General features: G+C 40.8%; 1 protein-coding gene across 1 annotated transcript in view; it reads right to left on the bottom strand.

Annotated features, from left to right (window-relative positions):
* ZFAND5 (zinc finger AN1-type containing 5) overlaps positions 1-499 on the bottom strand; it is a 17,039-nt gene extending 16,540 nt beyond the window's left edge. The window contains exon 1 of the mRNA XM_044659481.1: positions 209-499. The gene's annotated coding sequence lies outside the window, so the exon portion shown is untranslated. The remainder of the gene's footprint in view (positions 1-208) is intronic.
* Positions 500-10,263: the final 9,764 nt, after the last annotated feature.

Below are 10,263 nucleotides of genomic sequence, written 5' to 3' on the forward strand. Positions count from 1 at the left end.
CCCCCCCCAGTTCTCGCCCCATATATGGAAGGCCCTAAAGCACTTTCTTCTGGACCGCCCGTTCACCCTACCGGCAACGCATTACCGCCCCCCCCTTAACCGTCCAATTCCCCCTCCCCCCAAGGCAAAGCCTATACAAAGCATCGACCAAGGTGCGACCCTCCCCCCACCCCCCCACTTTCAGTAAACTGGTCAACTCCTCACTTACGGGGTGGGCTCCAGGCGACAGAAAAACCCAGAAGAAGATGGAGTGAGAAGAAGCTGCAGGAGGCGGAGAGGGCGGCCGGCTCGGCCTCCGCGACGGCTTGGAAGAGGAGAGGCGGTGAAGGAGGGCGCGCGGCAGCGGAGGCAGCGGCGACTCCCGGGTCAGGCGAGGCGCGTGCGGCGGGGCAGGTCCCGGGCGGAGCTCGCGTCCACCAGCAGGAACGGGAGTACCGGCGGCGGCAGCAATGGCGGTAGTGGCAGCACCAGCGGTGCCTCCTCCTCCTCAGGCGCCGTCTCCTCCACAGCGCCCAGGTGCCGTTGGCTGCGCCGGAACCGGGCGCGCGAGCGAGAGGAAGCCCGGGGGCCTGAGCTCGCGCGACCGCCTCCGCTCCCTGATTCTTTCCTTTGTTTCAGTGGCGCGGAGCGTGGCCGAGACACGCCGAGGGGCTCGGGAAGTGGGAGGAGGGAGTGAGAGGGGGGACGGGCGCTGTTAGAGGCGGAGGGAAGAGGGTACGACGACAACGGCGGCGGCGGGGCCGCTTCCTCCCCGAGGTCAGGCGGCGACTCGGGGGCTGGGGTGGGGGGAAGTTCCCGACTGTCTCTTTATAGGGCCCCTCCTTCTCCTTCCTCCACCTCCGGGCGAAGCTCTCGCGGCTCCAGGGAGTGGGTCTCGCGCCTGCACTCGCTCGCGCCGCCCCCCTCCGTCTCCAGCAACCCCGGCGTGCAGGCAGCCCTGCTGCGGTGCGCTTTCTGCTGTCTGTTCCTCGGTCTCAGCCCCAAGTCCCGAGGCAGGAGGAGGCGGGGCGGGGACGTCAGCGAAAACCCCGGCGGCGGCAGGGGCGGGCCGTGTGCACTGAGCAGCTGCGGCGGCGGCGGCGGTAGCAGCAGCAAACAACTCTCCAACCAACCAAGGCAGCAGCTAATGCTCCTCCTGCTGCTGCTGCTGCTGCTTCTCTAGCCTGGACGACGACGAGGATGACGAAGGATTCTCTGTGACTCCGCCCTTGAGCTCCCGGGCACTAGAGCTATGGAGGAGGTGGTAGAGGCAGTGGGCGGGGGGAAGGGAAAGCCGAGCCACTGGAGGGCAGTGGGCCGCCGAGAAGGGAAAGACAAAGCTACTGTCACTCAGACCTATGCAAAAACGCCTAAGCCTCGGGGGCCACAACCCTGGGGGTGGGACTGGAAGGAGGGATCCGCTTCTAGGATGCCGGTCTATTTTTAACTTGATTAACGCCCTCACTCTCCTGCAACTTTCCCATTAAAGCTCCCATTTCCCCTCTTCTCAATCCTGAAAGTTCTCACGCTTTGTCTCTAGCCTAGGGAGGACATTTTTTTTTTTTTTTTGGTCTCTGTTTAGTTCGGAGAGAACCACCCAAAGAAGTTCCTCTCATCTGCCAAATAGGCCAGTCTCTCTTCTCTTGCACCTATTATCGCAGCCGGGCTCGCTCTGCCTCAAACGCATCTCTCGGTGCCACTTGGAGGTATCATTAACCCCCCCTTTTTTGTAAAGACAAATGAAAAATTCGAGCCTAGAGAACTTAAAATGACTTGCCCAAGGTCGTGCAGTGGTTTTGCCGTGTCAGGAAAACCTCTCGGCGCCCTGGGGCTGCCTATTCTTTTGGCCCTTAAGTAGTATTTCTGTACGGGACAGACTCTTTTGGCCAACCTTTGGAAACCCTTAGAAATCGACTCTTCCAGCGAAGCGATCGTGAATTGGGGAAAAGTACCTAATGTTCCATCACAGGAATGTTTGAGTAAGGAACAACAACAAAAAAAAAAGACAAAAAGCAGGAGAATATATTAGCTGGCACTATAAAGCAGATGGAGACTGATAAAGCGAAACAGATTTAATAGGAGAATTCAAAGTGGCATAAAGAATGAGTGAGAGTTTGGAAAAATCAGGAATGACCAGAGAATTGATTAACGCAAACTGATCTCACTTAGAAAATGCACACTGAAACTAGCTAATAAGACTGCCAATGTCTTTAATAAGCAAAGGCCTGTAAAATGTTTAGCTTTTTCCTTCTCTTCTTTCATTTGGTTGAATCAAGGAAACTGAGGTTCGACTAGTAGATCCTGGATTACTCAAATCATAGCACATTGTTCTTTGTCTTAGTGAATCGTATGGATATGCAAGATATTTAATCCTTTCTACTCTCTCAAGATTGTTATGATCAATTAGCAAACTGGCTGAGATATTTTGGACAGTGGGCTAAATATGACCTCAGAACTCATGGAAACTCATGTTTTCTTGAATACATTTCTGACATCAATTTATTTTAATTTGTGCAATGGAACCAATGACATTTTTGGGTGGTGTGTATGTTTTGAGGGCTGCTAAAAAAGTTGAAGGGCATTGTCTTTGTTGAGGGCAGAAACATAACTTTAGAGATGTATACTTAAGACTTCCAAAAAATGTCGCATAAATACAATTAGATGATTTGCTCCTGGAAAGGCAACCCCCCCAAATGTGGTTAATAATTGTGCATAAAAAACTCAATATACGTTCGCATATGTTAGAGTTTTATGAAGTTACTGCTTAGGTACTCTCTCTGGAACAGAGGAAAGAGAGCCCTCCTCCCCCCCCCCCCCCCCAAATGCCTGGATAGCAAAGGAGAGGAATCTTTCAGAGACTTGGTATACCCCAAGCTATGCTTTCTGGGTGTTGAGTTTTCAGTTAGAATTTAGGACCCATTTCCCTCAAAATAGTAAGTAGGGACAATAATGAATTGCTGGTAGAGTTGTGAATTGATCCACCCATTCTGGAAGGCAATTTGGAATTATGCCCCAAGGGCTATAAAAGAATGCATACCTTTTGATCTGGCAATACTACTACTAAGTCTGTATCCCAAAGAGATTTAAAAAAAAATGAGAAAGGACTTATTTGTAAGAAAATATTTATAGCTGCTCTTTTTGTGGAGGCAAAGAATTGGAAACTTAAGGGATGTCCCTCACAACTAGGGAATGGCTGAACAAAATGTGGTATACAATGGTGATGGAATACTATTGTGCCATAAGGTTTGATGAACAGGATGATTTCATAAAGAACCAGAAAGATCTACTTGAACTGATACAGAGTGAAATAGGCAGAAACAGGAGAACATTTACAAATGGGCGGCTTTCCAAAAGTTTATTTCTAAGTTCAGTTGTTTGGAACTCTGAATATGAGGCCATATATGATATAGACAGTCAGAAGTAAAGGAGCACATTTCTAGTTACAGATTTGCTGCTAAATGATCTGTATAACTTTGGGTGAATCACAGATCACTCTTCCTCTCAGTTGCCTCTCCTCAAAAATGAAGGAGTTCTATTGGCTGATTTCTAATGTCCCTTCCAATTCTGAAAATTTTGGTTTTATTGTTTTCCCAAATAAATAATGTTCTAAATGACTGATAGTTCCTCAACTGGCCCATGAAACTCTTTTGGATAGAATCATAGGATCAGGACTGTCCAGTCCCCACATTTAAGAGACCAAGAAGTGAGTTCCAGAGAAATTAAGGGATTCTCACCTTAGGTCACAAGTCAGATCAGGTCAAGAAGCATTTGTTAAGGGCCTACTATGTACTAGACATGTAGCAAGAGGCCTGATGTTGAAATGTGTGCTCTTTTTTACTATACCATACATTTGACCCATTATATTAGTATCCACAATATCCTTTTTCTTTCAGTAATCACTTTAATCTAATTAGTAGGTCACTGTACAATATATGCTGAAATTCTGCAAACCTTGCTTCATTTAGTATTTGTGTGGTTTATTCACTCCTTAGATTAATTAAAATATTGTAAAGTAATATAAAGATCTGAAGTTGTGTGAGTGTGTACAGTTATAACTAGAAATTGTTACTCAGAGAAAATTTATTTTCAGCTGGAGGGTGAGTATAGTAGAGAAGACATTCTGGCCCAGCTGGTTGCTAGCACATCAGGAAATCCCCAGGACCACAGTAAGAGGATGGCTCATAAAGGATATTCCTTGATGATCTGCTGCAGTTTTGCTGAGCAATTCCTATTAAGAAATCGAGGTGGAGAAAAGGGCAATCATTAGAGTGTATTGGAGGGATGAGAGAGAAATAGAACTTCTATGGAAAAGAAATGCTCTGCCTCCTCTCTCACTTGACTTCCTAGTGCAGAACCTTTGAACCATTCATTAGCTTTGGGTATGTAAGAAAAATATACATGCAATAACTAATGCTATCATTTGAGAGGCAAAAGAAATCTAGAAAATATGATCTTTAAGTTATATATAGACCTGGAAATTAAGTTCCATAACAAAGCAGCAACTTCACACCAATAAACCATATGAGCTTAACATAGAAAATTTTATGAGTCAGCAGACATCAATTGAGATACCTGTAGCTTCCTGGGGAGCTAAGCACAAAGACTAGTACCTAAGGAATGAAGGCACTCCTTCCTCTGATTAATGCTTCAGCATGGCTAGTGAAGAGGTGGTATACCCAACTGAATTAATGGCATACCATTGCCGAATCTTGTTGCCATAGTATGATGAAATAACTTCCATTTGTTAATTGTCGTTCCATAGAACCTGGACCATCAGAACTAGCCTATGCTACCTAGATCATGCAGATTGTAGGTGACACACCCAGGATTTGCAACCAGGTCCTCTGATTCCAAACCTAATATTTCTTCTACTTAGGATAAAATTTTTAAAAAGGTACACTATCACATTATCACTTCATTTCTCACTAGACTGCAATTCCTCCACCATGTTCCTGGTCAGAGTTCCTCTAATAACACCTCCCACTCTCACCATTTACATTTTTTTCCATTTTCTTATATGCTCTATCTTCCCCATTAGAATATTAAGCTTCTTGGACTAGGGACTGTATTTTTTATTTTGCTTATATTTGTCTACCCAGAACTTAGCACAATTGCCACATAGAAAGTGCTTAACACTTGCTTGTTAACTTTACTTAACAATGTTAGTAGCCAGTGATAAGTTAATTATTCCCTTGTATAGAATTTTGTTTCTTGCTATGACTAATTTATTTTGTAATATTTTGAGCATAAAATGTTATGCTTCTAAGCATGAGATCCTCAAGGATTTCTTCTGTGAGTCTATTCTAAAACTAGTTCTGTGATTGTTTAAAAGTAATGAATATGTAGTTATAGATTTGTGCATCTGTTTCCAGCCATCAGGGTAAGTTTGTAAGATGGATAAACACTGCCCTATCCATGGCCTCTGACAGGTACATTGTTTTGAAATAGTATAAAAGACTGAAAAATCCCTAGTGGTCTCTGCTTTGTTTTTAATTTGTGGTATTATGTCTCTGTAATAGGACATTGGTCTTATGCTTTTCCTGACATGAATTAGGAATTTGATGTCCTGCACTCGAGTGTGCTTATAAATGTTTAACAAGTGACTCTAGAGGGTGGGGGTGAGCCAGCATACACATGGCATACTTTTTATTTTAATCTGAATTATTAACATTCTCTCCATCACTGTCTTAAGTATAGAGAGTGAACAAAACAAATTTAGCTTTGGTTTATAGTTTTTGCCTATTTCAGAGGTGAAAATTTAACAATTAATTCAGCTGGCTCCAGCACAACTAGCTTCTCTGCCCAAAGTAACAGTGACCTGCTCAGCTTTCTGCTCTTTCTCCCCTGGAATACTCAATTCTACTCAATTCTACATTCTCAACTGGAATTACTTAATAATCACTGCCTGAGGGTTCAGTTCTGCCTGGGGACTAGTGCTATTCCAAGGTGAGGGGGAATATAACACCCTCCAAACTTCCCCAGTATTCTTTTATTTTTATTTTTTTAAATCCTTAGCTTCTGTCTTAGAATCAATACTATGTATTGGTTCCAAGGCAGAAGAGTGGTAAAGGCTAGGTAATGGGGGTTAAGTGACTTGCCCAGGGTCACACAACTAGGAAGTTTCTGAAGTCAGATTTGAACCCAGGACCTCCTAACTCTAGGCCTGGGTCTCCATCCACTGAACCACCCAGCTGCCCCTTCTTGTATTCTTTTAGAAGTTAATATACTTGTTCCTTATATTGTTGATCTCTTGGTAGAGTGAACCAGATGATGTGATTATTACAACTCAAGAAGATGGAAGATGCTAATTCAGAATCATAGATTGGGTTTATGTTATGAGTTAATTAGCTTAGTACAAGTATGCATAGTTTGATTCCAGACCACTCCAATAAATCAAAAATTACAATAAAGCAAATACATGAATATTTTGTATTTCCAATGTCTTTAAAGTTTATGTTTATACTCTACTATGGTCTATTAAGTGTGCAATAATATTATGTCTAAAAAAGGTATATACCATAATTTTAAAAATATTACTAAAAATGGTAACCATCATCTAGTAGAGGGTCTTCCTTCCATGTTGATGACTGCTGACTGATCAGGGTAGTAATTGTTTAAACAAATGAAGTTTGTAGCATCTATTGACTCTTCCTTTCAATTGAACACTTAGAGGTCACTGAGGGATTATTAATTGGCCTAATTTCAATATTACTGTATCACAGGAAATAGTGAGGCTGGAGGAGGAGAGAGATGAGAATAGCTGGTTGGTGAACAATTAGAACACACACAACATTTATTAATTAAGTTCAATGTCTTATATGGGTGTGGTTCATGTTGCCTCCAAACAGTTACAATAGTAACATCAAAGACCGCTGATCACAGATCACCATAATAGATGTAATAATAATGAAAAAATTTTGAAATGTCTCTAGAATTTTCAAAATGTGACAGACACCATGCATCACCATGCATAACCATGCTGTTGGGAAAATGGCACCAATTGATTTGCTCAATACAGGGTTCTATTTGTAAAAAACTTAATATCTACAAAATATGATAAAACAAAGGATAATAAAAGGAGATATTTCTGTATGAAGTCAGCCTTGCTTGCCAATCCTGTTCAGCATTTGGTCTTACTTCTAATAACTGTCCTTCTTCCCTATACCCCTATTGTCCAAGATTCTGTCTTGTATTGCACTTGTCATCCTGGTCCCATTTATAAATGGAAGTCAGGACTGAACTGTTTGATACAGTGAAAAGAGAACTAGATTCTGATCCAGAGGACCTGTATTCAAATCTTGACCCCACTACTTGACCTCTGTCACCTTGAACAACTCACCTAAACTCTCTGGGCCTCAGTTTCTCCATGTATAAAATGAGATGATTGGAAAGTTAATGAGCTTAGAAGTTGTAAGCTTCTCGAGGGCTGGGGACTACTTTCTTTTATCTTTTATCTCAATCCTTCTGCCTGAAACATTAAAATGGAATTGGAAAATATCAAAATAAATAAAAATGCAACAAAACATAGATAATATTTCATTTAAAATGTAAGTCAATATACAGTCAGGAAAAGATTCTTTAGGTGTAGCTTACGTTTGATATCACTACACAAGTCAGAAATTAAGTGATTTATGCAGTCAGACAGCTAGAATTTGTCAGAGGTGAGACTTAAACCCACATCTTTCTGGTTCTGAGGCCAGCTTGTCTGCCCTTTAGGACATAATACTTAAGCAATAAATGCTTTTTGATGGATTCAATCTAAGAATAAATGATATTTTTCTTGACCTTACTATAGCAGAGGTTTCTAACTTTTTCTCACTCTGAGCTGGATTAGATATTTATGAGGCTTTGGAACTAAGTTGCCTTTAAGGAACTAAAATAGATTGTACCTACTTAAAAGAAATTGGTGAAATTAATGTATAACAATGACTACCCTGAGTTCTTAAGTTGTATATATTTTATGCTTTGTTTCACTACTGACACTTCCCTCTGTGAGCATAAAGGGAGAGGAGATGGAATCAGGTTGCATCACCTCTGCAGAAGTCTCAAGTAGCTAGTGAATCTTGGATGTGTAATTGCTGGTAGAGTTGGCAATGTTGCTGCTGCTATTATGACTTAAGAAAGTGGAAGATTGGTTAGAATTGCTATAAAACACAATATTACCCTGGATCAGGATTCTGTCATCTGTCTCCTTTCCATCAAAATACCTTTCTGGTCTGAATGCAGATTGAAGCATACCAATTTTCACTTTATTTCCTCCATGAATTTTTCTCCAGTGTAAGCAATACGTGTCTTCTTTCACAACATGATGAATATGGAAATCTGTATCGGATGATTACACATGCACAACCTATATCATATTACCTGCTGTCTTGGGGAGAAGGAAAAAGTAAGAAGGAGGGAAAGAATATGGATTGCAAGATGTCAGAAAATGATTATTAAAAATTGTATTGAAATGTTAAAACATTTTAAAAATTAAAAACAAAACAAGCAAAATACCTTTTTATTTCCTGACTCTCTTCTGTGTTTGATTGGAATTTGGGAAAGCACTTTAAATTTTACTGATGACTTGTTTTTGCATCACATTTGTTTCTCCAAATCTTCCATTTGCTGCTGTGAACTCTCCCTTGTGACATACAAAAAAGAGCTAATCCGAATCATTCAACATGGTGATCATGTCTGACAGATATGCAACATTCTACATCTATGACATCCTCACCTTTCTACCAAAAGGAGGGAAATATGTTTCATCATCTGCTTTCTGAACCCCAAAATACTCTTTGCAATTCATGTCTGATTGTAGTTCTTTTTCTTCTAATTTTTAAGATTTAAATTTATTTGTTTACCTGTTACATTAAAATACCAGGTAACTCCCCTCCATCTACTCCTCCCATTAGAGAAGGCTGAATCAGTTGACAAAAAGATATCTGTATATATGAAATTATGTCTGGCTTATTTCTATTTATCAGTTATTTCTCTGCAGTGGACATACAGAAGTCATTATTCAAACAATATTTCTGTTGCTATATATATGATGTTCTCTTAGTTCTTTTTGTTTCATTCTTTATTACTTCATGTAAGTCTTCTTTCCACGTTTTCCCCAAATTAACCTATTTGTCATTTCTTATAGCACAGTAGTTTTTCATCACAGTCATAAGCCACAACTTGTTTAAGCCATTCCCCATTTGATAGGGATCCCTTCACTTTCCAGTTCTTTGCTACCACAGAGAGCTGCTGTATATTTTTTAGAACATATAGGTTCTTTTTTCCATGATCATTTTAGAAAATAAACATAATAGTGGTATTGTTGGGTCAAAAGGTTTACATAGTTTTCTAACTCTTTGGGTATTCACTTTCCTTCGATTTACTGCTTACCTTCTAATCTTGGCTACAGTAATTTTATTTGTACAAAACCTTTTTAATTCAAAAATGTGTCTTTTATGTCTTACAATGCTTGCTATTTCTTGTTTATTCATAAATTCTTTTCCTATTCATAAGTCTAATAGGGAATGTCTTCCCCATTCTTCTAATTTGCTTATATCTCCTATTATGTCTATCTAGGTCATTATTTTGTATCCATTATTTTGATCTTATCTGATGAATGGTATAAGAAATATGGCTATTTTTCAGGGATGTTTTTGCTTATATTATTACAAAGAGTATGTATATTCTTTTGCTTCTGCTTACTTTGAGGTAGACTGGTCCAGTGAAGAGAGTTCTAGACTTGGAATCAGAGGCTCTGAGTTCAAATGCTGACTTGCCACTTACTGTGTCACCTTGACTAAAAGGCACTTTTACCTTTCTAGACCTTCATTTCTTTATGTCTAAAAGGAAGAGTTGGACTTCACCTCTAAATCTCAGATCTGATATCAATTTATGTAAGTGTGTACATGAGAAGCATGGTTTAAAATTTTTTCCTTCCAAGAATTCTTCATGACCCTTGGTGCCCCTGATTTGTATAATGACCCAGGGTTGGGGGCCAGTGTACTGTCAGTGGGTTAATAAACATTTATTAAGTACCTACTATATGCCAGGGACTGTGCTAAGTGCCTACTCTCCAGTTCACAGACAACTGGCAGAGAAAACAAACAATTGACTATATACAAGCTATACGGGATAAATTGGAAAATGTTGACAGAAGGAAGGCACTAGCATTAAGGAGGTTTGGGGGATTTCTCTAGAATGTGGGATTTTAGCTAGGATTTGAAGGAAGCCAGGAAAGCCAGGAGGCTGAGATGAGAAGGGAGAACATTCTAGCCATGGGGGACAGTCAGAGAAAATATT

This window comes from Gracilinanus agilis, chromosome 1, assembly GCF_016433145.1.
Source record: "Gracilinanus agilis isolate LMUSP501 chromosome 1, AgileGrace, whole genome shotgun sequence".
NCBI classification, from domain to species: Eukaryota; Metazoa; Chordata; class Mammalia; order Didelphimorphia; family Didelphidae; genus Gracilinanus; species Gracilinanus agilis.